Here is a 26,515-nt window from a genome sequence, read left to right as displayed (position 1 = left end):
CTTGCTACTTCAGTTTTGCACAAAAGTAGCTGAGTGCCAAGCATTTTGTCACCTGGCTCTTTGCTTTGTGGGTAAGTGCTTTGCACAGATGCCAGCTCCTCCCTGTGTTTTGTGCTACTGTAAAACTCACTGTGAGGATTAACCACAAAGTGTGTATATATTGTGAAGACAGAACAGTTTTGAAGAGGGTAGACCAAGGCTAATACTCTGTCCATGCAAACTAGACTGATTGCTTGGTATAGGAATGGTCTCTGTTGTGTGCCTGACTTGGTTACAGCAGGTGGTCCATCCAGTTTTGAGGGGGTCATCTGCATTTAGACCAGTAGCTGGTAATGCAAATGGGCTCTTGGGCATATTTTCTCCATGAGCTTGTCATGACAGAGAGATTCTTCTGAGTACAGTGGTGCCCCGCAAGACGAATGCCTCGCAAGACGGAAAACTCGCTAGACGAAAGAGTTTTCCGTTTTGGAGGTGCTTCGCAAAACGAATCTCCTATGGGCTTGCTTCGCAAGACGACAATGTCTTGCGAGTTCCTGCTGGTCCCCCCCCCTTTTTCTAAGCCGCTAAGCCGCTTATCAGCTGATCCGATAAGCCGCTAAAAGCAGCTAAAAGCCTCTAATAGCGCTCCGCTAATCCTTCAATGGGCTTGCTTCGCAAGACGAAAAAAACCGCTAGACGAAAAGAATCACAGAACGGATTATTTTCGTCTTGTGAGGCACCACTGTGGAGTGTTTTCCTTTGCACAGTTGATGCTTTGGTGCTGACTTTGCTCTCCCTCCACACAGAATGGAAGCAAGTCAAGCCATTTCAGCTCCTACTTGATCTATTGGCTAGTGCAATAGACCAATTTCTATGCGGGGCAGATCCACACTATACATTTAAAGCACATTCAGTGCACTTTCAAAGCACATGACTTTCCCCCCAAATCATGGGAGCTGTAGTTTAAGTTCACAGGATTTGGGGGGGGGGCTAAATGTGTGTTGGATAGGATTTTAATGTTTAGTGTAGATCTGCCTCTAGCTTCTTGGATGGGGCCATTGGGCCTCAGTGCTAAGGGATAAACTGCTTCAAGAGAAACAGAATCTGATCTTCCACATAAAACGGGATGCTGTCCTACATGGCTTGCTGGAGCTGAGACTGGTCTTTCGGCCAGCTGCAGATCAGCCAGGCTTTGCTGGTGAAAACAGTAACTATTAGTAGATTTAGCAGACATTCATGGTGCCATCATCATTTGCTAATATCTTCTATGATTTTCACACCAGAATTCCAGAATCATGGGGAGGAAACCTAGAAGGTGACCTGCTTTTCTTCACAAGGACACAGACTCAAAACTGAACGAAGACACATCTGATAGGAGACACAAGAAACCCAAACGCAATTATATGGTTAAAGTAACTGGTGACCAACTGCAACAGGGTGATGATGCCAACAGCATCTCCTCCTGATAGAATTTCAGCACCAGAAATATTCTGTGCATCTCCTCCTCCTCCTCCTCCTCCTTGTCCTCTTGCAAGCAGCATGCCGCTCCAGCACAATCAGAGACTCTTTGATTCCTCCACTCGCTGTGGAAGTTGCCTTGTGCCTAAACTGAATTGACAAATGCATTGTAACTACAAATTGTTATTTATTTGTAATGGAACTGTGAAGGTCTACATATGAAGGGAAATGTTAAGCTGTTCAAAGCTGATGGGAGTTCAGCTGAGAGGTTGGTGTTAAGAGAGCAAAACTACAAAAACTTCTAACCCTTCACATTCCCAGCATACTTGTGAATGTCTTAAAAGAAAGAAGGGACAAGGGCTTCTGTCATTCTTCCCATTCCTTTGGCTGTTTGGTGCATGTTTTCCTTAGTATGTCTTTTTATTTTTAAATGCTTGCCAGCCCTCTCAGGCACAGTTCCTTATTGCAAAAGTGTTCACGTTCCAAGTGCAAGGCATGAACCATACTATGGTCACAGCACTCTTGGAATGAAAAGAAGTGATGTACTATTGATTTCTCAAACCCTTTAGACAGTTGGGGTTCCTAGTATAACTTACAATGTGAACTGTAAATTGGGGGGGGGGACAACCAACTTAGAACTGCTTTGTTTTCTAAGCAGTAAGTATAAGTAAATGGTTGTAAGCATAAAATATATTAAAATGCAAAGGAGACTTACTTACCTGTTGTAAAGTCTGGTGAGCAGTCCGATCTGAAGTTTGTTGTGGCAGGAGTAGGGTGAGTGGATCTGACCACTGGGATACAAGAGCAACAGCCAGTCTGTCCTTACACATTAGCTTAAAAATTATCATCTAGTTTACCTGCAAAGAAGGTTGGGATGGGATCCTGTCAACTTCTTGCAGAACATATTTGTCCTAAAAAATAAGCTGCCCCAGCAATCTCAGAATATGCTGCAGCTTGACCTGAATGGTCCTTAAGTCTTCCCTTCTTGCTCCCTCTTTTGGGGATATCCCAGCTCTTTTGAACTTTCATAAAAGCTGTCTTCCACTGTAGCACCCCAGAGTGTGGCAGAGAGGAAGGGACAATCAAAACACAACTTTCTTAACTCTCTTCCTGGTTGCCATCTGCTTGTACTCACTAAAGAAATAGATCAACTAGCCATTTGAATAATCTCACCGCATTTGAAAGAACAAAAACGTTGCTACAACAGGCTTAAGAATTTTAGATCATGTCTTAGATGGTTCCTAGAAAATCAACTGGTTTGTGAAGTGACTGACTGGATTATTTATCAGTTCTCCAGTAACACCTGATCCAACTTCTGTGGCCTTGTTCTTCATTTCAGTGCTTCTTGTCTCAATGAACTTCTGCTTATGATGACATGTGAAAGTGCTCATCTGCCACTGCCTGACCTTTTTCCTTCCAAGCTTGTTGTCTCTTGGCTGTATTAGACTTTGTGGTATGCCCAGAAGCTCTCCTTCATAAAATAGAAAGAGAGAGAGAGAGAGAAAAAGAAAACATTTGGCTTATTTTTCACTGTAGCTAGTCTTTTATACAATAATCTTGTAAGAAAGTGTCTTGAATTCTAAATATTACTCTTTCTAGATTTTTGAAATCAAAAAAGTTTTCAGTAAAAAAAATTTCTTACTTTATTTTACTATATTAGGTAGTAAAAAATGTAGGGTTATTTACCGTAACCTGTCCATTAATACCATAAATTTACAATAGCATTGTAAGAGCATAGTAGGGTTCTAGCATACTGTGTAGTACCTTATGGAGTATTGTAAGAGCTACTTGTCCGAGATGAATTGCTTCTCATCTTGTTACCCGGTTTCCATTGTTGGTTTATTGAAAATTTGTACCCTGTGTCAAATTTCAGGATGTTACTGATAAACTTTTTCAACCAGCAGAAAGTTCAACATTTTTTCTGTCAAATGTAACAGAAAACACTATGTATATAACATTTATGTAGCAATAAATGTGCCATCTTTTTTTTAAAAAAGCCTTTGTAAATCAGTTATTTTAACACTTTTCTTATGCTATTGTGTGTTTGATTTATAAGAAAAAGAAAGAAAGAAAGAAAGAAAGAAAGAAAGAAAGAAAGAAAGAAAGAGAAATTGGTCTTACCCTGAATTTTTCTGTTTACTGGGAATGATTGATAACATTCCTCAAAGGGACATTCCTCCTCCTAGAAGGAACAGGCAGGGTCCACTGAAGCTTTCTGCCTCCTCCCCAGGGGCAGACGTTATGCCTCACATCAGATTGCCTAGCAGAACGGACAGCTTGACCCCACACCAACATTTCAACTTTAACTCTGCCATTGACTGAAACCTAGCAGTTGAGAAACAGTACTGAACAGCAAAAGAGAAACCAACGCTAAACAGAGAAGCATAAGAAGGGCTTATCCACAGCAAAGTAGAACAGATACCCCCCCAAATGAATGGAACATACACTGACAGGCAAAACTCCTAACCATATGTATGGCTGTGGCAAGAGTCAAAACCCACACCCCTCAGCTTGCCAACAGAAGAAGGAGAGGTGGGTGGAATGTAATTCATCATTCTCAGTAAACAGAATTCATGGTAAGACCAATTTCCACTTTTACCTAAGAATGATGAATGATGGAGGGCATTCATCATGGGGATGTAAGAGCAGTCTCAAGTGTGGGCTTGACACAATACAGGAAAGATCCTAGAACAGATAATTCAACAGACTATGAGCACTTAGATAAGGATGCTGTGATTACTAAAACTCACCATGGGTAGATTCTCAGAATCCTGGAGAGGCTGCACCTTCATAGGCACATACCTCCACATGTGGTGGGAATGCCCCAAAGTTCAATCCTTTTGGATATCAGAGCTGCATGAAACAATAGCAAAACACATAATAGACGTAACTCCAGAACTAACCTTATTAAATATCTTCCAGAACAACAATGTACACACAGATGACAAGGAACTCATAAGTTGCTTACTCTTCAGCAGCAAGAAACACTAGACACTGGAAAGACCTATCAGGAGTGAACATAGACCACTGGTACCAAAATGTATGGGAAACTGCCTACTAGAAAAGGTAACTAGCAAATTTAAATTAGCACAGGGACAAGCAGAAAGGATGCCTTCACCCTGGTGTGGTTCCCCTTAATCAGATACCCAACACAACAGGACAATGACATATCTCCCCCCCAAAAAACACAACAACACACACCTACAAATCAATATGGCTAACCTGACCCCCAACAACCTCCCCCCCACTTTAAATATTTTTTTCAGCTCATTATGTATCATTTCCCAATATTCCTCAGCTACTCTACAGCAGTGTTTCCCAACCGGTGTTCCGCGGCACACGAGTGTGCCGTGAGCCGTTGCCTCGTGTGCCGCGAGATGCCTGGAGGGAGGCGGGCGAGTCGGGCGGCGAGAGGCGGGGCGGCGGCGGCGAGGAGAGGCCGCGCCTCCTGCTGCTGCCTGGCGCTCCTCCTCGCAGCCGGCAGCGCTGCCTGGGCGCCTCCGCGCGACTCTGCCTCGCTGGGTTTGGTCTCCCAGCAGAGACGGGTCACACGCGCACCTCCCTCCCTCCCTCAGCCTGCGCGGAGGGAGAGCCAGAGAGAGGCATCGCTCCTGCGCGGCGGGAGAGGGAGCAGCCGGAGCGATGCCCCAAACGAAGGCTCCGAGGAGGATTGAGCGCAGCTGAGAGAAGCCTTTCGAGGAGCTGCCGTGTCCCCTGGAAACCCCCTTCCCAGCTCTGCCTGCCTGCCTGCCCAAAGCTTGGAGGTTCCCCGGCAAGGGGGAGGGAAAAAACTTTCACTTTTGTGCGTCCCTCCCGGCGTGACGCTGCACGCTGACGTCACGGGGCGGGGCTTTAATGGTGGTGTGCCGCGAGATTTTTTTTCAGTAAACAGGTGTGCCGTTGCCCAAAAACGTTTGGGAAACACTGCTCTACAGGTCCACCACATATGATAAAAGGTTGGATTGGGCCCCAATCTCACTGAAATATGAGCAAAAGCATTTGAGATTAAGGTGGGTGAGAATCTTAGAAAGAAGCACAGATGTAGAGCCAGCTCTCTGAAATGTTCTGTAGCAACAGCAACTAGCCAGAGAGCATAGCTGAATCCTGGAACAGTTAAAAGCTTAGCTTTTCTATTTTATGTGCTTTTTCATTGCATGAATCAGGAAAGGCAAAGGTTGGCCAGAAGAAACAGGCTCTGGAGCAGCAGAAATGTGCAGCCCCCTTCCTCACCCCTCTCATAGCAAAAAGCCACCTCCATCAAAGGACAGCAAGCAGAACTCATTTAGCAACTATTAAGAACCACAAAGTTCTTGACGATGAAAAATATCCCTGCATTCTTGGCTTCTCTATGGTGGGTATCAAAAGATGTAAGCACCACCAGGGAGCCTGTTCTGAGGTACTTTGTAGCTAGCTAGAACGGTTGCTATGAGGGTGCCAAAAGAAAGTCATATAGTAATAATAAAAATAATTTATTAGCAACAATTACAATATGCAAGAAAAACAAAACCTTGAGAAATGAAATTGCCTGCATCCTTCGATTATCAGTCAACTCCAGAGGGCCTTCTAGAAGCTACACTTCTTTGCTCAAAGCTTCCCAGAACTTCTCAACCCTGGGGCCTCCCGGAGCTGCTTGCAGAGTGGGGAATGGAACTCTTATTGTGCTCAGAAACACCCATATTCAGCCCATGTCTTGTTACTTACTGCTGAATATAATGTGGGCCCTCGCACATATGAGGCTGGAGCGTCTCAGAAAGAGCAGGCAGGCAGGGGGGAGGGAACGCTGAGTGCATAGCACTGCACACATTGGAAACTCCAATGCGGTCACCATAAGCAGAGATGCTTCTGTTTTTTAAGATATATCAGAATTTGGACTTAAGAAACAGGCATGTTCTGGAAGAAGGAGACAAGTTAACCTGCTAAATGAATCAGCCACTGAGTGCCAAGGTCTCTATCTGGAGAATATTTTTGTCGTAATTGGATTGGTATGTGGTAGAGAGAAGCCTTTGTTTTCTCTTTATATATTCACTATGCTGTTTTATGATTTGGCAGCTCTTCACCGAAGAAAAAATTAGCTACTAATGGATTGTAATTATTAATGGATTGCAATTATTAATGGACTGCAAGAGGGAATCAGCAAGAACTTTATAATGCTTATGGATTAACTGAAAGACTGGAATTGTGTGGAAAATATTGGGATGTTCTGTGGCAATGCCCTCTTACGGAGAACTCTAACTTTGATTTATTATGGTGTTGGCGAGATATCAGCTTGTTATCGGATGGGAAAGTATTCAAAGAAAACTCTGGAAATCTGCCCGGAGTAATGGCCATTTGCCAGACGTCAGACCACTTTCGGTTTTGAGAAAAGCAAGATGGCGAACGGTCACTACGCAGTAAAATTGAGTCCTTGGAGTGGGGGGCGGGGAGGAATGCCAAAAATGATTGATTGCAACAAGAAAGGAAAGTCAAACATTAAAAAAAAAACATTCCACACAAAAAGTTACCAGATATAAACTCCTCTTGCAAATTAAAGGATATGGAACAATTTAAAACGAACGAAAGTCAACACATCAGTGGCTGTTAAAATGAAGGATCAACATCGGAACTGTATTATTTGGATTAAATAAGTGGATTGGAGCAGGAATTGGAGCAGTCCTAAAAAACTAAAATCAGAACATGGGAAGTCAACCAAAATGTTTAATTTGGAATCTGACAATTGGCTTCTTTAATTGAATTATGATTTGGTATTGTATTAATGTGGTCTATATTGGATTGTTATTAATGAAAATCTAATAAAAATTATTATACAAAAAAGAAAAAAGGAAGAGGAGGCAGGCAGCTTGGCTTGGTGGGCGCTGCACCGATAGAGCACCCTCTCTGCCCACCTGCTCTAAGACCACAGGAAGGATGAGGAGGAAGTGGGGCCAGAGGGCTACCTTCCCAGACAGCTTGTTTGCCTTAGAACTTGTTTATTTTGCAAGGGTATCTGAAATTCTGCCACATTGTCAGCTCTAGATTTCGATGGGCCTTTCAGAATACACCCTCCCTCTGTGAATCTACCTCCTCACTGTAAGGGGAGCTCCTGCTGGGGTCTGGCCCCCTGGGAGATGCCCACTTATGCCAAGCCTTGGGGCATCCTGTTCCCACTGGTGATTGATTTACACCCTGTGAACCTGCCACCAGCTCTAGTATGGAGGGTTAAAGAATACCGATGATGTTTGATCTTCTCCCTGTCGCTCTCTTCAAATGACTGTTGCTTGTTATTTCACAACAGATTTTAATGTAAACAGACAAGCTCCTGATTACTAATGAGAATGACTTGGGGGGGGGGAGCCTCAGTGGAAAGAAGTGGCTTTAAATTAAAAGAACGGTGAACTGATTCAGACAATGAAGAAGCTGCAGGGAGCCTTGAAGTCAATGGGACAGTGTAGTTCTGGAATTCTGATCCTAGCAACATAGCATCCAAAGCAATAGCTTAGAATGGAGGAGGGCAGTTCTCAGCCTTCACAGCTGTTCTGTAGGGAATAAGGAAGACCTTTTCCTGAGCCACTGTTTGTAAAACAGCACAGGGTGTACATACCAAAAAGGGGGGGGGGACAGCATTCTACAGAATCAGGTACCAACTGTATATATTTTCAGCTGTGCTGCTAGCTTTTACTAACATCCCCACAAGCCAGAACAAGACCACCAGGTTAAAACCTACAGGTAGCCATATTCAGCAGATCACAGGACCCATTGCAGGATGGGGCAAGCTGCCCTAGAGCTGGCTCTGAGCTTGTTGGATTCTGGAGCTGGTGATGAGGCCAGCTACTGCTCGAGCCCTTCTCCACTTGGAAATATGAGACATAAAGAGGGGCTATTCTTAATACTTAACTGACTGACCAACTGCGTTGCAGATAACTCGGTTCTTCCCTCCCTCAACATAATGCCTGTCCGCCCCCGCCCCCAATCCTGGCTACGCCCTTGTTATCCCAGGGAGGAGAGTCCTCTTGTGTCAAATAGCAGCTTTACGAAGGTGGGGGTAATATTCTCTGGGACTCAAGTAGAGGAGGAATCCGTTCAAAACCCTCTGCATGTGCCATTATCTCGATCTCTTCCTGCTTTTCTTTTTTTTAAAAAAAAGACACAAGTGATGTGAAACCATTTGCTAAACGACAGAGAAGACTGGTTACATTATGCAGCAGGAGCTATTGGTCACAAAATGGAAGGCCACACTTTTGTGGTGTAGTGGTTAAGAGCAATAGACTTGTAATCTGGGGAACTGGGTTCGCGTCTCCGCTCCTCCACATGCAGCTGCTGGGTGACCTTGGGCCAGTCACACTTCTCTGAAGTCTATCAGCCCCACTCACCTCACAGAGTGTTTGTTGTGGGGGAGGAAGGGAAAGGAGAATGTTAGCCGCTTTGAGACTCCTTCGGGTAGTGATAAAGCGGGATATCAAATCCAAACTCCTCTTCTTCTTCTTGTTATGTCACCTGTGTGGATGGAGAGCTAAAGGACTCAGACATTCCTGTGTGCTTTGACAGGCTTCTATGTCAAAAGTGAGAATCGGATTCATGTGCTAGAAGAAAAAACTCCTTTTCCATTATGGGGTATCCAAGAGCCTGTTATAGAGTCCTTATGTGGGTTCCCTATTGATAGGAGAAAATAACAGAGGCCAACCAGAGTATGGTATATTGAGAAGCAAATCGGCTAGTAAGCCTGATCTTTATTAACTGTTGCAACAGGGTCCCTACTCCCCACACGCAGGAGGGCGGGCTGAACCCAGAACAATGGTGCGCAAGCCCTTATATAGACTTTTGAAACTGCCCACCCTGTAGCCCAAGACCCCCCCCCCCAAAAAAAAACTTCATACATAGGGTACATCACAGAAGGAGGTGATCTACAGCAGAGGAGACCTGATAATGGTCACTGGTTACATTACCTGGGCGGTCTGGCCATTCTTTTGTGATGGTTGAATGCTTTAGTTCCTGAATTCAAGTCGCAGGCTCACCCTTTTCATGCACAAATACGCCCTTAAGACAGGATTTGTAAGCAAAAAGACAATGGGAAGGCTGAGCCCATTTGCCTCCCTTACTGCAGAAGAATATCTGAGGTCAATTTGGGAGAGCCAAAATGGCTTCGGGATTGCTCTCTTGTACTATTTCAGACACGTGGTTTATATACTCAGGTATGTGTGTTTGCCTTGTGCGTTTATGAACATTTATTCTATATCTGAGACCTTAGAATTCTTATAACACATGACACCAAAAAGCCAGTGCCAACACTGTGTGTGTGTGTGTGTGTGTGTGTGTGTGCACGCGCGCGCATGTCCTCTTTTTCCAGGACATGTCCTCTTTTTCATGGGTATGTAAAATGAGAGTCATGATGGTGATCCATAGTTAAAAGCAGAAGTTGGCAAATGTGTCCTCTTTTTTGCTCTTCAAAATATTGCAACCCTAGACTGTGTGTGTGTGAGAGAGAGAGACAAAGAGAGAAATTCCTTCTGGGACTTCCAGATCCTGTCAGCTTCTCTGCTTAACAACTGCAAAATTAATTCTGCTTTTGCTTTTGCTGTGTTCCCCTGGGAAAGCATTTATGATTGCACATTTCTCAAAGCAACAGGCAAATAGCTCCCCCACTTTTTTTGTTTCTTCCAGCAGGCGGCTTGATAAATACCCACCTGCCTAAGCTGCTCCCCAAAGTTGCTTTGATTTCTGGCCTTCAGTCGGGAGTCTCCCTTTCCTGCCAGAGTCTTTGGACTCCCCCTTACATCACTACAGAAGCCATGATGAAAGTCTGAAATCTCAATCAAAGGCTTAAGGAAATAATAATCCACTGTTGCCCTAATTCTTCCTGGCAAACATATCAGTCTGACAAGAACTGGCATTAAACTTTTACTTATTTTTCTGGCCTAAAATGCTTTTCCTAATTAGGGGAGTGGGAGGGGGTTTCTTCATCCTTAACTCCCTGGCCTCCCCACTAGGCAGGGACGGGAAATGCCCCTTCCTGCAATGGGAACTCCTTGTGACAACTTCGCCTTTGAATTTCTTTTTGCACAGCCCTGGGTGAAGCACTTTCCCACCCACCAGGGTTGGAGGAGCCCCAACAGCAGAACAAAAGGATGGCCATGGCTTTCCCCTCTCAGTCCTTGACTGCCAATTGAATAAAATATGGGGGGGGCGGGCAGGTAAGCCCCACCCTGCATAACTAATCACATGACACGGTGCACACACCACTTGAATGTCTTTTTTTTATAAAAAAAGATATTTATTGAAAGTTTTTAAAATATAGCAAAAAATGAAAAATAAACATACAAAATAAAAAACAATTAAAAACACACATTAATTTTCAATAACATAACTTCTGTACACTTATTTCCTCAGACCTCCTCACACCTCCCCTCCCTGTATTCCAATTCAGTTTGTTAGTTCAGCAAATCCTTACCATTAAACTTTTACCCATTTGTGAATTTTTTTTTCATGTCTCGTAAAGCATTACAGCTGGAAACCACTTAGTTTCTATCCAACATACTTCTAACATTCATTAATTTTACAATATTTCTTTAAATAGTCTTTAAATTTCTTCCAGTCTTCTTTCACCGACTCTTCTCCCTGGTCTCGGATTCTGCCAGTCATTTCAGCCAATTCCATGTAGTCGATCACCTTCATCTGACATTCTTCCAGAGTGGGTAGATCTTGTGTCTTCCAATACTTAGCGATGAGTATTCTTGCTGCTGTATGAGTATTCTTGCTGCTGTACACACCACTTGAATGTCAATGCCCATCAACTGAGGGGGGAACCTGCCCCCCTCAAATATTTTATTGGTGTGATTCAATATCCCTCGGCCCCTGGGAGTTGGTTCCTATGGTTCTTGACGTTCATACTGTGGCAATTCCTATTGATTGTTCTGTCAGTATGTGAGTCTGTGATAGGCTTTAGAGAAGCCTTCCCAACCCGATGACCTCCAAGCTGATATTTGACTTCCCAGCTCCCATCAGTTCCAGGCACCCAAAAGTCAAGGAAGAATGAGAAGTCCCAGAGACTCTGCTTCCAGGGTTAATCCCTATACGTTTACTCCAAAGTAAATCTCATTATGTTCAGTGGGAGTTTCTCCAAGGTATGTGTGACCAGGAGTGCAGCTTTAGTTTCCATTAGTTTCCTTTGAATGATAGATGGCTGGAGAGTTATCAAGGGTTTATTATGTTTTCTTTATTTCAAAGTGTCTAATCAGAGTTTACTGAAAAGGGGATCAAACTGAAAAACAGGCATTGAGGTTTCCAGCAATCAATTTCGGGAGCAGTCACTTAAGGGACCCCCCCCTTCCACTCCCTCACACAAACATACACACCGAGTCCAGAGCACTGTTTGTGTGATGAATCAGCAGTTCAAGTAACATCTTACTCAACCATTATGAGTAACATTAAGCGTTTTTGGGCATCAAAGTAGGCAAAACCACTCACGATAGTATCACGCTTCTTATAATAAACTATTTCAAAAACTTGGGCAGTGAATTACCAGAGCTCCTATCACTAACTGACTTATCTGCTTCCTTGGTTCTTAAAAAAAAAAAGACACCCCACCTTTCCACTATAAAATGCCACTCAAGGTGATTAGCAACATCCGCTCCCTAAAAGAAATCAAAATAAAACAATTTAAAGCCCAAAATAGTGTGGCAGATAACTAAAACATCAGAGTGCATAAAAAGCACCCAGGCTAATAAAAAGCCTGCCTAAAGAAAATTTAGGTAAACTTTCAAGTTTGCTGTTTGACAGAACATGTTGCTTTGAGTGGTGAGGAAGAGTCTTCACTAAAATGCTTTGTTTCACATGGTGCATTCTAAATACCTGGGAGATTTGCTTATATTTGTTCCTGCTCTCCCCATGGGAGCATCAGGTGACAACTCTACCATTCTATGATTCTATGACAGACTTTTCTGATTAGTAACTTTGGCCGTAGTTGGCAAGAGGCCACAGGAAGGTGAGGGGGAGCTGACAGACAAGACTTGCGGGTGGCGGCAGGATGAGGCCGAAGGGTGCAAAATTGGCTCCCAGCCCCAGCGTTCCCCGGGGGCTCCTGACTTGGTCCCCAGGAATCAACTGCATGCACTCTGAAAAGGCAACATGTTTCCTTAAGGCTGGCTGCCGCCTTGCTCACGAGCCCTTCTGGCCCGACTGTGGCAGACACTTTGAAGGAACTGGCTTTGAGCTCCACACCAGACAAAGGAGCCATTGACAAGGGCCCAAACCTGCTCTCTCACACCTGCTTCATCAAACTGTAGCATTTTCAGCACTGTGGAAAACAATAAGCTCTTATCCAGCTCCACTGTGGCCTTGCAGCTAAAAATATTCTGCCTTTAAACCCTCCTTTTACTTGCTAGACAGAAACATTGGTTTTCTCACAAGATAACATTTGGGGTTTGGCAGACAAACGCAAGCGAACACAAGCCAGCTCCTGAAAAGTTCCCAGGGTATTTTTAGGAACAAAGATGGGTGGTTACATTTACCCAGTTCCAATGTAGAAGTGCAGGCGGTTCTTTAAAGAAGGAAGAACAACAACACCTTTGCCCTGTTGCTGCCTCTCCTGGTGAGAAAGAATCGCCCCAGTGGCTGCTGGAATATTATTCTCTGAAGAGCAACCACTGAAAAACTCCTAAAAACTGCCAGGGTCGACTCTCTGTGCATAGCAATTGGAATGAATTCCAGTTCAACTCAATGGGCTGGATTCCCCAGAAATGGGATTATTAGACTAATGTGGGCATAGCTCCAACGCAGCCTCCATCTCCCAGCTTGCCACATTATGCTCCAAACTGGAAGTGAAAGAAACAATGCTGAAATCGCAGACAGCAGGCTTTCTTCCAACAGCTGTTTTGCTGTTGCAAGAAAGAGATGTCAGAGATGGGATGGCTTCAGTCTTGCTGGGGTGACTTAATCTACCAGGCCAAGAAACTTCACATATTGCAGGGATTAAATAATTCAGGGTTTTGCATTCACAAAACTGCAAAATCAGACAACATGGAAACTAAAGTTTTTGGATCGTAATCTCTTCATAAGCACAAGTGAAAACAGGATTTTATTTTATTTTTAATTGCCCCATATTAAACAGGGGTTACACAGTGGATGATGGTCCACTAAGGCAACAGGCGCACAGCCCTCTCACATAACACGTTACGCATTTTAAAAATAAATTCTCCCCAACCCCAAAAAATCAACATCACACATTCTTTCATGTTCAAAACACATTTTATACTTCTACTTGAATTCAGAGAAGCTCTGCAAGCATTTCTGTCAATGCGGTCTCTGTAACACTCAAACTATCCTAATCCTAAATTATAGATATGGCAAATAATAATAGTAGTAGTAGTAGTAGTAGTAATAATAATAATAATAATAATAATAATAATAATAATAATAATAATATATTTATACCCCGCCCATCTGGCTGAGTTTCCCCAGCCACTCTGGGCGGCTTCCAATCAAGTGTTAAAAACAATAAAGCATTAAATATTAAAAACTTCCCTAAACAGGGCTGCCTTCAGATGTCTTTTAAAGAGAAGGATAGACCCTCCCATATGTCTCTGAGCAGTTATTGTGAAGTTAAAAAGACCGTAAAACCCTCCAGCTAACTTAAAATGCTTTTACAAAAGTAGCTTGGTGCCAGTGGCGTAGCGTGGGGGGTGCAGGGGGGCCCAGCCGCACCGGGCGCAACATCTGGGGGTTAGGGTTAGGGGGCGCAAATCCACGGGTTAGGGGGCGCAAATTACTTGCCTTGTCCCGGGTGCTGACAACCCACGCTACGCCACTGCTTGGTGCAGATGATAGTTCAGATGAGAATTCAGTGCGCACAGCTTGGGTGTGCAGCACAGGAACATGGGTTGCATCCTGCCTACACACCCTGCCCAAGCAAGCTTGTCCTAGCAAACAGCCATACATTGGATTTGCCAGGGACACCTGCATAAAGTCTGCTGTTTGTAGACCTGAATATCCTTGGTTGTGTCTCAGATTCTTTTTTCTTTGATTTTTAGGTTAGGCTTCTTTCATGATTTCAAACCTGGCTTCCCTCCCCAATTCAAAACTGGGTCATGAGTATTACCTCTCTTCTAAGGAACTTAAGGTAGTATTCATGGTCTCCTTTCCCCTTGTTATTATCCTGTGTCTGAGAGACCGTGAGAGGCCCAAGGTCAACCATAAGCTTCATGGCTGATTGTAACCCTGGTCTCCCAGGTCCTCCACTTAAAAACTCTCCAGCTTATTCCAGTGAATAAGAAAAGGGAATAAGTTGGGGAAAGGGAATAATCTTTTCCCATGTCTGGATATTTAGGACCCCTTCTAACAGTTCTGTGTGGCCCTTTTAACACTAACCAATTCAGGCTGCAGTCCTGTACATATCTATCAGGGAGCAATCCCCATGGAATTCAGTGGGGCTTACTTCTGAATAAAGTACAGATTATTTGGCTTGTGTTCACACTGGAAATGGTGGCAGCAGGGACCCCCAAACGGAAACTGTCCATTGGAAGAGGGTAGGGAGAAAACAGAAGCAGGGGGGGCCACACAATTTTTATCCCAGCACAGAAACAACTCTGATAGCAGGGGGCCCTTCTGAACCAAAGTAAGACACTTTTAAATTTAGCTGGGTGCTAGCTATTTGCAAAATTGTATTTGTTAAATGCCCACAGTAGCTTTCCAAAGGAGGAGGAGGAGGAGGAGAAAACCAAACTTGGCCACATGCCCGTGACCTCCTAGCAACCCCACTGGGTCTCGTGGGCACCAGCTGCCATTGAATTACGTATGTAATTTTCCCTGGCTTTATGTTGGCGCTGATTAATGCATTGAATTTGAGAAAGGGATTAAAAATGGACTTTCCCACCAGATGGCAGTGTTGCATCACTTCACTGCTGTACAACCCCTAAAACTGACAAAGTTTGAGGTCTGGCCATGCTAATTGCCATGAGGTCATCATAGAACAGGGGTCAGCAACCTTTTTCAGCCCTCAGACCATGTGGTGGGCTGGACTATATTTTGTGGGGGGAAATGAACGAATTCCTCTGCCCCAGAAATAACCCAGAGATGCATTTTAAATAAAAGCACACATTCTACTCATGTAAAAACACGCTGATTCCCAGACCATCCGCGGGCCGGATTTAGGTGGTGATTGGGTTGGATCCAGCCCCCGGGCCTTAGTTTGCCTACCCCTGTCATAGAATCATAGAATTGTAGCGTTGGAAGGGACCACGAGGGTCTTTATTCTAGTCCACCCCCCCCCCCGCTATGCAGTAATATTTTTGCCCAATGTGGGGCTCAAACTCACCACTCTGAGATTAAGAATCTCATGCTCTTACTGACTGATCAGTATAGAAGCTTTTTGAAAGAGGCACATTTTCTCTTCCAGAGAGACAGGTCCGTTGGGAAGTTCTTTCTCAACTAACTGTAGTTGTGTTGAAAATCCCAGAGATATCAGGAATTCAGCAAAGTGTTGTCTGCACATTTCAAGGTGCACATTTCAGTGTGCAAAGCATTTAGCACTTTTTAATCATCTCTCAGCTATGTTCAAGGGTGCCAACTTGAATAAAATATTGGTAAGCCCCACACCACATAACTAATCACATGGCACAGCACAGCACACAGCAGCACAGTAATACCCATAAACTTGGGGGGTGGTCCTCCCAAATATTTTATTGGGGGGGTGAAGGGACCTTGGCCCCTAGGAACTGGCTCTTATGGCTGTGTTAGCCTACTCCAGGAAAAAGAACATCACCACACAAAGATCTAATGATATACAGTGCATATTTTGCCTGAGACTTAGCAGCATCAGTAAACATGTTAGTCTCTGAGCTGCCACAAGACACTTGGTTTTCCCCATCACTCCTTATTACCTAGGCCAGCCTGCACCAACCTGCTGCACCCCAGAAGCTTTGGACTCTGGACCGTTGTGCTAACTGGGGCTGATTGGAGTTGATAGCCAAAATATCTGGAGGGCACCAGGTTGGCAAAGGATGGCCTAGACTCTTCTGTTACTACTGCCTGTCAAGTCAAGGATAAAGAATCGATATAGATATAAGAATATAAGGATAGAGAATCGATATAAATAAGTGTGCATGCTATATATGACAAGATAACAGTCTGCTATTAAGAAGAAATCAATGCCTAATTTGAAAGGGTGGCTGAAACAGGCTAACAATTTGGCCATCTGCTGCAAAACATTTAAATTGCAGCTTTCTATTGCCATTCCTCTTTTGATTCAGCTCTGTGAACCCACTGGGGCAGAACACAGCAAAAGATACTTCAGAGCTCTTGTGAAAGCCACATATTTGCAAAAAACCACAACCTCTTGTAAACAGCATTTGCAACAGGCACTGCCTTTCCGGTAAAGGAGCATTTATCTATGTGATAATGGAAGAAATACTCATTTTGTATTATTACTCAGGTAATCCACTCATTTAGCAAAACAAAAAAAAAAAAATGTGGTGATTACAATAGTAAGGTAAAGGTAAAGGTACCCCTGCCCGAACGGGCCAGTCTTGACAGACTCTGGGGTTTGTGCGCCCATCTCACATCTATAGGCCGGGGGCCAGCGCTGTCCGGAGACACTTCCGGGTCACGTGGCCAGCGTGACAAAGCTGCATCTGGCGAGCCAGCGCAGCACACGGAACGCCGTTTACCTTCCCGCTGGTAAGCGGTACCTATTTATCTACTTGCACCCGGGGGTGCTTTCGAACTGCTAGGTTGGCAGGCGCTGGGACCGAGCAGCGGGAGCGCACCCCGCCGTGGGGATTCGAACCGCCGACCTTTCGATCGGCAAGCCCTAGGCGCTGAGGCTTTAACCCACAGCGCCACCCGCGTCCCTACGATTACAATAGTAGTAGTTGTTAATGTTCCACAGGAAGGGCAGAGCCATGAACTTCTGGGAAGCTTCTGGGACAGTTTCAATAGGAAGACAGTGAATGGGGGGAAAGAGGAACTATCAGAGGCATTGATAGGACAGACTGGAACAAGGTAATCTGTGTTGCACAAAGGCCTTGACCAGGGAGTTGGGCAACCAACTCCACCTGCTATGGGGGCCACACTGTGCCCTTCCGAGTCTGAAACAGCAGTTCTTTCTCTGCTGGGGATAATCTGCTTTTTGAAACTCAAGAGACCTTTGTGGTCTTTGGAACACCATGTTGGGTTTGGAAAGTGTGATTTGGAGGATGTCTGCCTCAGCCCTTTGACCATCTTGCCCAACTGGAAGACTGTCTTCTGAATGAGAAACTCTGCCAGTTGGGAAGCAATTAAACCATTTCCGTTACAAGGTTAATTACAGGCTCAGGGGATAATAATAGCTTATTTTCTTTCCTAACTCTACAGCTGAACGTGACTCAAGGAACCAGACGAAAAGGTGTGGCTCAAATTCCATTTCACTGGGTGGCCCCAGCTTGGCCAACGATGTATGTGTCTTAGCAGGGCTGTCCCATCCAGGGCAAATCACGCTCCCCACTTGCCTTCATAAGCCTAGAAAGGGAGAGGGTGGAGAACCTAATGGGGGGAGGCAGCAGGGCCCCACTTTTCTCTCCACTGAGGTGGAAACGGATACCCAATTAATTTTTTAAGATGACTGCAATGAGTGTTAACCATACTACTTATTGTTTATATGACTTTTTATGTTTCAAGCACTACAATTGTATTGTAGTCAGCTCTGTAAGACACGCCAGGATTGTTGTTGGGGGGGGGGTGCGGAAACTGAGTAGTGGTAGCTTTCCTAAGATGACCATTGACCCAATGCTCCATTTGGAGGATGCTTGTATTTACCAAAAATCTCCTCCTGAATGAGTTCCCTTGGCATTTGAAAATTTCTGCTCCAAATTTCATTGCGTGTGGATGCTGGACAGACCTCCTCTGGGCTCAGGGCCTTGTCTGTTCCAGGCAGTCCATATGCTCTGGAACGTCCACCTATGGGGAGTCCCGGCTGCCTCTTCCTTGTGTTCTTAAAGTCTTTGGAAATTGCTGATTAAGATCTTTAACCAGCTGCAGCCTGCTGGGTTGTTGTTTTTGATCGCACTGCTGCTTCACTGCTCAGTAGCTTGGTTTTAATGTTTGGTATCATTTTGCTGAAAGTTTTGTTAGCTGCCTGTTCCAGTGTGTGAGCAGCTGTGGAATTTGATGAGCAGTGGTAGCAGAGCTTTTTTCCTGAAAGTACTCTAGGGTACGCAGTACCAGCACTGAGTGGTACGTGAATTTTTTTTTTTAATTAAAATGTAAAATAACCCCATCTCACATGATTACATGTTAGGGTGAAAACCACATCCTTCTGTGCTGTATATATCCCACTGCACAGTCGACTTGCCCGATCTCTGTGTGTTTCTGTGGCAGACTTGCACAGACTGCACCATGGGTAGGCAAACTAAGGCCCGGGGACCGGATCCGGCCCAATTGCCACCTCAGTCCAGCTCACGGATGGTCCGGGAATCAGCGTGTTTTTACATGAGTAGAGTATGTCCTTTTATTTAAAATGCATCTCTGGGTTATTTGTGGGGCATAGGAATTCGTTCAATTCCCCCCCCCCCCAAATAGCCCTGCCTCCCACAAGGTCTGAGGGACAGCGAACTGGCCCCCTGCTGAAAAAGTTTGCTGACCCCTGGACTACACCAAACCTATAGCTCCCCACTCCTCCATTTCTGCCACCTGAGGCAGGCAGCCAAGGCAGGAGGATGGCTAAGCCCTCCTGGCAGCTCCATTTGGCGCTTGCCACCTTGTGAAGACCAGTCAGGGCGGCAGATTGGGAGGCAGAGAGACGCAGCCAAAAAGGGCACCCTCCACCTACAAGTTCCAACCTGCCCCTTTGCATCTCCCCTTTGTTTCTGCAGGAGACCTTCGCAGTGGGTCATGTCCCACCTTGATGCGTGTTGCCGTTTTGGATTTTCCACACTCCTGGACTGAAGGTTTGTTCTCAGCGGGATCACAGAGTGCCCATTTTGTGTAAGCTTGCTTCCAGCCAACAACTGAATTTTATAAATTAGGACCCTGGGGTTCTCTCTGATTTTCTGTGGAATGTAGTAGCAAATCTTGCACACAATTTAATCCAAGTAATTTAGGAAATTAAAATTTTGGGAAGGAGGCTGAATGGGGAAGGAGACCGTCGTTGGAACCCCCACTCCCCACAACGTTGAGAGGGAGCAGCTAAACTTCCTCCATCTTCATGCTTCTCCTTGTTCATTTCATTTCCTCTTGGGTCTCACCAGATTAGTGGTTGCATTCATGCCACCTTGAGATTTGTTTGATTATTGTTCTCATTTGACTCCATTTATAACTTATTTTTGGCCTGTCTTACTGATATTTGGGTAGAATAATAAACTGTTTCGTGGCAGTGATGTCCCTGTGCATCTGATTAAGAATGAACACAAAGGGCCTTGCAAAATGCAGGTTATAAGAACCAGAAGACAAGCTTTATTTCAGACAGCAAATATGACTCAGGCACCCAACAGACCCCTCCAGATCAGGAAAGCTGCATTTCGTGGAGTGGTTGGGAGAAGAGCAGAGGATGTGGGGTGAAGCTGAATCCTTTATTTGCCCACTATTTCCTTGCTGCAAATTGTTCCCGCTGGAATTGGCATTTTGATACACAGAGGTGTAAAATCCAAAATGGCAGGTCCCCAATTGACAGGGGGCGTGGCTGGCCAGAAATTGAACCGCCCTGAGACCCAAGAGGAAGCCCAAGGAGATCCATTCATTTATGATTACAGTTTTAATTTAATAATAATAATAATAATAATAATAATAATAATAATAATAATAATAATAATTTTATTATTTATACCCCGCCCATCTGGCTGGGCCTCCCCAGCCACTCTGGGCGGCTTCCAAAAGAATATTAAAATACTGTGATACATCAAACATTAAAAGCTTCCCTAAACAGGGCTGCCTTCAGATGTCTTCTAAAAGCCTGGTAGTTGTTGTTCTCTTTGACATCTGGTGGGAGGGCGTTCCACAGGGAGGGCACCACTACCGAGAAGGCCCTCTGCCTGGTTCCCTGTAACTTGGCTTCTCGCAGTGAGGGAATTTATATTTATATCTTTATCCTCCAACTGGACATGGGCTGTAGCTCAGTGCTAATACATCTAATGTATGCATTTTAGTGTCTTCCAAAACAGCTCCCACACAGAACGCCTGAGGGTCATGCAACCCTGATGGGGCCAGGATCAGGTTCTTAGGCAAGGTCGCCCATCAGCATTTCCTTGGGTTTCGCCCCACCTCATTCATAGTCTTCATTGTTGTAAAGGCTTTTCTTCTAATCCTCTTTTTACGCCTAAGGGAGACTCCTTGCCCTGCTTCCCTGCTTCTTATTGACTCTTGATTTGTTTCCTGAGGCTCGCAGGACTTGCGTCTGTCACTCTCCAGCCAGGCCCTCCTCTGCAATTCTGGGAACACCTTGGGCGACTTACATATATTCTAGGATCGCAGGGTTGGCTATCCAGACAATCTGGAACCTCGCGGCTTCGTTTTAGCGAGAGGAGGCAGGCCGCCTTCTGCGAGGGACAACACCCCCCCCCTTTAGAATCTGGTTCAGTTAAAGCAGAAGGAATCTTTGCCAGTTCTCCCATCGCGGGAGGGAGGCAGGTTATCCCTCCCCCATCTTCAGGTGGGCTGTTGATTGATTGGGAATATTGCTCCCTCGCCCCCTTTGTGGGTTTCAAAGCCCATCAAAGGTCGGCTTACAAATCAGGCATCGGGCCATTAAAAGCGGAGAGCAGAGCGTGGGCTAGGAGCCTTGGATTTTTATAGTACTAAAATCAGCCTCGCCCTTTGGGCATTGGGGAGGCTTCGCCTGCAGTCTCGAGATTCCGTGAAGACAAATTCGGGCCCCGCCAAGCTCTTCGCTGCTATACCCGCCCTAGACATAGGTTTCAAAAATCGAAGATTGGGAAGGGGACGGAGCTGGTAAGAGACCCGGGAAGAAACTCTCTTCCTCCACTTTGCCTTGGCTTGGGCAAGCGCCATCTCCCCTCCAGAAGGAAGCGCCTCCTGCCTCCCCCCGGCTTCCCTCGGCGGGCGGGCGCTCTGCACATGCTCGCGGAGCCTCTTTCTCAGCGGCGCGGGGCTTCCTTCTCTGGATGTGGTTTCGGGCGCCCGCGAGCATGTGCAGAGGGCCGCGGAGAGCGCGGGCGGACGGCCTTTCCCCTGCGCGACTCCGCCTCCGCCCGGGGTGGCTCCCCGTCTCGGGTCCCTCCCCCGAGGGCCGGGAGGAGGCGGGCAGTCGCGCTCGGCCGTGCCTGGCTCGGAGGACCAGCCTCCCTCGACGGGGCGCTCGCGGGGAGGAAGGAGCGCGGCGCCGGCGCTGTCGCCGACTGGACGGCCGGCCGGGATCGCGCAGGGGGGATCGGCGCTCTGCACGTGCTCCGGGGCCGGCCGGCCGCTGCGGGGAGACTTCCCGCACCGCTTTCTGAAGTACGGGCGACGCAGCCTCCTCCGCGAAGGGCTCGGCGCCGTCGGAAGAGCCCTGCGCGGCCCCGAAGCTTGCGCGGCGCCCCTTGCAGCTTCCCGGGAGGAAGAGGAGGGTCTCTGGACCCCTGGAGGGGAGCAGCCCTGTCCAGGTGAGGGCGCGGGAATCCCGCATAGCCAGGGCATAGTGGAGGGACCGATCCACCGGGAGGCTCTGTCTTTCACAGTTCCCATTCATTTAAAGGGGAGTCTGCCCTCGGGGTTTCCATCTCCTCTTTGAGTCCCGCTTGGATTTTCCACCTGCGGTACCAACATCTTGGCCGAGGCCTGCCCTGCCCCCAGACTAAAACTTCCCAGCATCCAGATACCACTCGGACACTTCTTGCAGGATCATTCCCCAGCTGGCCTCTCCCCCTCCTCTTTTGCCTTGTCAGAATAAATGCCACTTTAGGATTTCACTGCCTACCAGCAGGAAGGGCAGAATTACTACATGTTTAAAATTATGAGGCATGGCAGCTAAATAAATTAGGGTAGGTCAGCCTCCAGATGTTGCCGGACTTCAACTCCCACCTGCCCCAGCTAGCACAATCAAAGGAGTCCAGCAACATCTGGTCGCTCCCCCTCCCCCAAGTTGGGGAAGGCTGGAATAGAGTGGTGAGGCAGTGATGGTCCCCAGCTTGGATGACTTTCAAAGGGGTTTAGGCAGATTTGTTGAGGGCAAGGCTATCAGCAGCTGCTGGCCCAGGCGGCTTTGTTGCGCCTCTGTGAGTAATGCCAGTTACCAGGATCCACAAGTGGGAAGAGTTGCTGTTGCCCTCGTGGCCTGTTGGGCGCTTCCCTGTTGGCCACTGTGAGAGCAGAACGCTGCACTAGATGGCCTGATCTAGCAGATTCTTCTTACATTCCTACTGTGCCCTGAGGGTCAGCCTGGCTCCCAAAATCCACAAGGATCAGGCCTTGTGGCAACGCTGCTTTCCTTCAGAGGTCCTCAAGTGCCTCCCAACGAATGGATGCGGTTTGTTGGTTTGTTTGTTTGTTTTTATTGATTTTTCATTTTCTACATGAATGGATGCTGTTTGGACATCTCAGCAATGGGCAAAGGCATCTCTGTGAGTGGGGAATCATGTTCTTGCACCCATTAGGTTGTTCTTCTCTGACATTTGTCTGTTACGGCCCATGGATTCATGGGCTTCTGGAACCCAGGAGCAGCAGGAGGCCGGTGACACTGGAGGAGGAAAAGGAGGAGAGAAGCTTAGGGTGGGTTAGGATCCTGTACTGTGCAAGAAGGGCTTCTCTCTTCCACACTCTTTAGTGAATTCACTGGACACAATCATCTTTCATTATTTGCCCTTCCCTTTATTTTTTCCTTCTTCTATCTTATTTTCTAGTCCTTGGAACCTCTGTAGTTTGTCCTTAGCAATCAGGATACTTCTTTCCTTGCGGTGGTTTCATCTGAGATCAGATAGTCCCTAGAAGTTAATTTCTGCAAATGCTACTACTGCACAATAAATGTGGGTGGATGTGAAAACTTTGCAAAGAGGCTTAGGCATGACTCCCGCTGTGCAGGAGCGAAAGACCAGGCACTCATTAAGAATTCCCTGTACAGTAAAATAGTATACTGCACCTCTCTACTGAGAAGTAAGTCTCCTTGTGTTTAATGGGGCAGCCTAAGCTTTGGTTTTGGGTTGGCACTGAGGGGAAGAATTTTCATGCCTTTAACATAAATTCAGCTGGTTAAACCTTTTCTAGTAACAAAATACAGTTATGGGGAAAGCTCCACCATGACTCCACTCTCTAATTTTGTGTTATGCTTGGCTGCCCTATGGCAACCATGTTGTGTTATGCCATGCACCAATGACAGCCATTTTATGACTGGCGCCCACAGCACATTCTCAAAATTTGAAGTGTGCCCACTGGTCCAAAAATGTTTGTGAACCCTGATCTGCTGGGAGACATGTGGAGCAGCATCAGCTGACGCTTGGTTTGCTACAGTCAGTGATATTTTTCCCAATAGTCCCATTCTTATTTTCTATTTTTTAAAATTCTTTTTGGAGTCTCTCGCTCCCCTCAGACCATTGAAAGGTTTGTCCTCTATAAAGAGGCATTTCCTCTGATGGCATGTCTGCTCCTGTGGCCATTTGTAGAGCCAGGGATGATAAAACAGTGTGCTGGTTCTGGGGTGGTTGATGTGTCACAGAGAACTTCAATTTTTGTACAATGTCTGTTGATGTCATCTGGGATAAGCAGAGAGGTAGACAGTTTAATGATGGGCCACACATCTGTAGCTGGTAGGGAAGGTAAAATTAAGTTTCTTAAACAACTTTGGGAGCTCTCAGACAGTCACTATTTTGGGGTGGGATTCAATTGAATATTGCCAAATACAGGCACTATTAAATTTGGAGTTTTTGCACAAGCTCTATTCTCTCCCAAATCTGACTTCTTACAATAAGGATAACGATGCACTGGAAAGTTTGGGGTAACATTTTCTTGGCACTACATTGTCAAACTTCCTCTCAAGCAAATCAGAATAAACGCTCAATAAATACCCACAAACTTTGTGCAAAGAAGTTGTCTGGAAGCGACCTTCCTGTTAAGTGTGATGTTTAAGCGCTGTTCCAGGAGAGGAGACAAGAGGGGTGAGCATCCCATTGTTGACTGACAGCAGAGGGAGGGAGACGAATAAAGAACCAAACAGGTTCAGGTCAGCAGCATGTTCACCATCCACTCTGTTCAGGTTTTCACTATTGTTTTTCCACCACTCTATTCCTGACTTTTCATGATGGGCTGCGAGAACCATCTGCCCACCCTCTTCCCTGGTTGCAAATCAGCCTAGGACAGCAGGCTTAAAACTCCCTGTGCTTTTTCCTTGTCTGTTGTGGGACTGCTTTGTCCCATGCTTTGGGGAAACTTCACTCATTTCATTCTGAGCAGTAGCTGTATCGGGAAAGGACTGCCTTAGCTCAGCAGTGCAGAAGGCCTCAGGTTAAATCCAGGTAGGGCTGGGGATGTTGCCCTTCTGGAACCCTGGAGAGCTGCTGCCATGACTGTGCTGCATGGACCAAGGCAATGGCATCTCAGACAGAAAAATATCTTAGGCTGACTCTTGAGCTGTAGACATCTTGGGTTGAATGCAATCTGTAGGATCTGTGTAATGTGGAGAGCATCCTTTCTGGGAACGTGTTGAGGAGGCCCTGCAACTCTGAATGTTCTTCCCAATTCTGTTTGGCACAGTACTGAACAGGACTCATTGATGCTGGTGCCTTCCCATCTGGGCAATCTCTTGGGTCTTTGACTGTACAACCCCCTTACATGTCTACTCTGCCGGAAGTCTCCTTGGGGAGGAATTCCAGGGCAGGGCTGAAGCCACTAAAAGAGAGTAAAACTGCCCTTCTCTTCCTAAGGCTTTGGAGGGCTGCTAAAGAGTTTGCTGGTGTCAGTCTCCAACTGCTGACTTTAAGGTTATGTATTTTTATTGTTGCTTTGTTGAGGTTGTTAATGGCTTACTGGCTATGTGGTAAGCTTCAGTCTTGATTCTCATCTGTGCCATCCTCTTCAGCCAAACAGTGACATAAACATCTGAAAAATAAAAAATCAGTAATATGTCCAGACTCCTGAGTGGAGGTGGGCCAGGACATTTCTTTTGTGTGTGTGTCCTGTTTCCCTTTTTAAGTTGCCTGTACTTCTGTGGCTTGTTCTCCTTTTAATTTAAGTAATGTTACTACTGTCTTTTAAACCATTGCTCTTTGTGCTGATTGTCAGTTTAAATTTTTGGAGAATATGCCAAATGGTCCTATTTGAAGCAAGGGGTCTGAGAACAGAGTGAAATGTATGGTTTCCTCATGTTGATGTCTGTGCACTTGGGAGAAGACATGGTCCCCAGCCCTATCTTGCCTCAACTGCAGAGGGATCTTCTGGTGTTTGCATACTGTTAGGCTAGAACTTGGAGGCGGCAAGGGGTTGGTTAAAAGTTGAGACTGGAGACTAAAATGTCTTGGGGCTGCGTGTGGAAAGAACAGGACTCCTGTCCGTTGTGCTGGCTCTGGCAGTGGACGTGGGACTGTTTTGGGTTGGGCACGCTGGGAAAAAGGAAGGAAACTTTATTTTCCTGATGTGATTTTGACACCACCATTAATGTCTCTTTTGTCTGAATAACTCATATTGGGTTGAGATGCATGTTATGCATGCAAATAAATGAATGAATGTGTAAGGCTAGGATTCAGGACATGTTTGTGTTTGCTTTTCCATTGTAACCAGAAGCATTTCTTGTTCAGCTGTGAGGCGATGACGAGTGCAGTGATCTCTAAGGCTATTTTGCGACACATAAAACAAGTCCTTGGTTCTTTCTGGATTTGCTGGTTTACCTGGAGGCTGTGCAGCTGGTCTGGGGAGGGGGTATTTCAGGTTTCGGGGTGAATGCAGCTCTCCCAGCCCCCCCAACAGGCTCTCAGACGCCTTCCTCAGGCTATGCCCCTCAACGGGACACGCTAGTCTCTAGCACTGCTTTGCACCTTCCTTAAGTCATTTTGCCTGGCTGAAATGTGTTCTTGATTTATGGTAATACCACTTGCTTGCCTGGACCCAGAGGAGAGAGAGAGTGTGCGTAGCAAAAACACACTTTTGCATGGCTGGAATGTGGCCTCTTTCAGGAAAGAAAGAGTTACGTCCATTGCTATCTGGTCCTGCCAAATTGCCC

The 26,515-nt window shown here is 45.9% G+C and overlaps 2 protein-coding genes and 1 long non-coding RNA gene across 23 annotated transcripts in view; 2 read left to right on the top strand and 1 right to left on the bottom strand.

Moving 5' to 3' along the window:
* TCF12 (transcription factor 12) overlaps nt 1-3,433 on the top strand; it is a 143,758-nt gene extending 140,325 nt beyond the window's left edge. For all 18 annotated transcript variants that reach the window (XM_082198458.1, XM_082198465.1, XM_082198460.1 and 15 more), the window contains one exon: nt 1,263-3,433. The gene's annotated coding sequence lies outside the window, so the exon portion shown is untranslated. The remainder of the gene's footprint in view (nt 1-1,262) is intronic.
* On the bottom strand, nt 3,247-4,288 carry LOC309518535. Of its 3 annotated transcripts, none has more exons than XR_014213450.1 (3): nt 4,188-4,288; nt 3,559-3,762; nt 3,247-3,358 (listed from the first exon to the last, which is right to left on the bottom strand). It is a non-coding gene; the product is annotated as an uncharacterized lncRNA (long non-coding RNA). The 3 variants fall into 3 exon arrangements; XR_014213451.1 differs by having other exon boundaries at nt 3,559-3,697; XR_014213452.1 differs by having other exon boundaries at nt 3,559-3,619.
* Nucleotides 4,289-18,500: 14,212 nt separating this feature from the next.
* The window catches only part of CGNL1 (cingulin like 1), an 80,728-nt gene continuing 72,713 nt past the window's right edge, over nt 18,501-26,515 (top strand). Inside the window, exons 1-2 of one of the 2 annotated variants that reach the window (XM_082198310.1) lie at nt 18,501-18,612; nt 19,251-19,325. The gene's annotated coding sequence lies outside the window, so the exon portion shown is untranslated. Of the gene's footprint in view, nt 18,613-19,250; nt 19,326-21,847; nt 21,975-26,515 lie in introns of those variants that run through there. The other variant, XM_082198311.1, reaches the window with a different exon arrangement.

Source organism: Podarcis vaucheri (genome assembly GCF_965113315.1).
Source record: "Podarcis vaucheri genome assembly, chromosome: 14".
Lineage (NCBI taxonomy): Eukaryota > Metazoa > Chordata > Lepidosauria > Squamata > Lacertidae > Podarcis > Podarcis vaucheri.
Note: the sequence above shows the minus strand (reverse complement) of the source record. Positions and strands in the feature narration are given on the sequence as shown.